This window comes from Corvus brachyrhynchos, unplaced genomic scaffold (assembly GCF_000691975.1).
Source record: "Corvus brachyrhynchos isolate BGI_N302 unplaced genomic scaffold, ASM69197v1 scaffold191, whole genome shotgun sequence".
Lineage (NCBI taxonomy): Eukaryota > Metazoa > Chordata > Aves > Passeriformes > Corvidae > Corvus > Corvus brachyrhynchos.
The window spans coordinates 2,470,944-2,473,350 of NW_008236487.1; the positions used below are offsets into that span (position 1 = coordinate 2,470,944).

General features: G+C 40.8%; 1 protein-coding gene across 1 annotated transcript in view; it reads left to right on the forward strand.

The window, feature by feature from the left end:
- CALD1 (caldesmon 1) overlaps window positions 1–2,407 on the forward strand; it is a 178,402-nt gene that overhangs the window by 68,509 nt on the left and 107,486 nt on the right.

Here is a 2,407-nt window from a genome sequence, read left to right on the forward strand (position 1 = left end):
CCTAATGGAAAAAAGCTGCCATGGAGATCAGTAAATACATGGATTCCACCTTTGGCTGAGGCATTCTGGAAGTCATAAGCTGCTGTAGAGTATTTGTGGGAAGCATCATTATGTACTTTCCCTGTCCTTATGTTCTACCCTAAACATCTGATATTGATCACTACTGGGGACAGGATAGGGAGCTAACTGGACCTCTAGCCTAGAGTGTTACAGTTCCCCTTATACTCTTGGCACCACTACTGTCAGGAAAGGGCGTGGAGGAAGGGCTAGAGTGTCTCCTCTGGAAGATGTAAGCTAAATTCCATGGAAGAAGAGATGAGAGCTGAACCCTGGCACAGCCCTAGCTGTTGAGCTCTTGGATAAAATGGAATACCTGCAACACAGAGTTTGGTGACTGGGCTCCATAACTTTATTTCCATTCAATACACTGCCAGGTGTAACAGAACCAAATTCATTAACAGAGGAGAGGGGAGTGAAACTACGCTTTTCTTTGGGTGTGCATGCATATACTTTTAATAACTCCCCCAACCCACACTTAAATGTTGTAGCTCAACTGCTGAATGACCTTGGATGTGATTTGATTTCCCCAGTTTTCAGAATCAAGGGAGTAGCAACTCCTGAGTTTCTTAAGCCACAAAGTACTGATCAAGCATTTTTAAGAATTTCCGATAAAAGCGTTTCTGTTACTAAAATTGTATTTAATGGCTACTGTCCTGTGTTATCTGGGAATCTAGTGCCCGTGTGAGCTGGAAATTGAGTGCTTGAATGTGCAATGCTGGGTGTGTGCCAGGGTCTGGGATGCTCTTCATGCCATTGCACAAATGAGAGCAGAACATGAACCCAAAGTTTATGGTCAGGGGAATTTTTTTACTGAAGAATCAGTAAAAATGGTGCCAATTTTACCACTGAAGATTACAGCCCAAAATGTGTCCAAACCTGAGGGATGTTTGTTGGATTGGAGGGTTTGGATTTATGGAGTCTGTTTTTTTTGACCTGGGCCTGACCTTCCTTCACGCTTTAGTTGTATGGAAATAACCTGTTTGTTAAATTGTTCATGGCCCCTCAAAGTAAGCTTACAATGGAATTGTGGTGAGATAGAAGCTCTTTTGGAAGGCAAACACTGTGAGGGAGTATTTCAGTCATTTTATTGATATCACAAGTTATGTTGAACTTTCAGAAAAGTGTTAGTTTAGATCAGAGCAAATACAAGGAGAACAGCAGAAAATGTCTTCATGACTGTGGGGAAGAAAATGAAAAATTTTTGGGGGTTGTCTCCATTTTAAAAATCTTGAAGAGATTGAAAGAGAACAAATAGTTTGAAGCAGAAAAGGACTTTTCAACCCAGGATCCTCCAAAAGCATGATCTGAATGTCTCAAAGTTATTCCTGCTAAAAAAATAGAAATGGGCAAAGTAAGCTTTTCAAGTTAGTGGAAAAGTTGGAATTAATTCAGTGCCCTGGAAGGGCCTTGCTATTCATGAGTTGAAGCTCTGGACTGATAGAGCCTGGTCTGCTCTTGCTGTAAGCAGGTGTAGCCAGGGAGAGGAAGATGATTTGAAATTCTTGGTTGTTCTTGATATCCCTTGATAATCAGGGATGTCTTCTAATATTGTTCTTTTTTCTTATGTGATATATGCATAATAATGCTCAGCATCAAATGGGGGTTGAGATCTCTTGAATCTAATACTGAAACTCCTAATACATTGAATCAAATTCTTGGCTTTGGCCACCCTAACATTTGCAATAATGTAAATCAGCGATGGGTGTCTTAAAACCTAGAGACCAGACTGTAAAACTGTTGTTGAAATTGCAGAACAGTCATTTGCATTGAGTCATCAAAAGTCTGAGTTTCCAGTGAATAACCAGAAATTAATGCAAATACCAACCCCATGCTATTATCTTAAAATAACTGAAATCAGGTTGATTTTTAAAGAATCCATTTCCTCAGTTGGCATCAGGATGTTCAGTGTGAAGGCCCTTGGTTCTAAAGAGAACAGACCACGAGAGGCTCTCTAAAGAAAGCTCACAGTTTTTATTTTTACTCTGGCATGTTTGTATACTACCAAGAGGTAGCTGAATGCAGAGCCTGTCTTCAGGGGGAAGTGCCCCAGTTCCCTGAAGCTTGTTCTTACTGCATTTCCTGGTGTCCATTATGGGTTTCTACCAGATCACCCACAAATTGTTGTGCTGTCCTTGTGTCAGGGTGGGCATCCAATGCATGGCAACCCTTTTAGTGAGCCAGCTAACATTCTCAGAGGACTCTTCCTCAGACTCTAAGATGGCTTTGATTGTCCTTGGCTTGTTTAGAGTTGATTGCTGTGTGTATAAAGATCTAAGGGGTTTTTTCTCCTGTACCTTTACTTCTGAACAATGAATTCAGTTTGCCCACAGAAATTCAACTATGAACT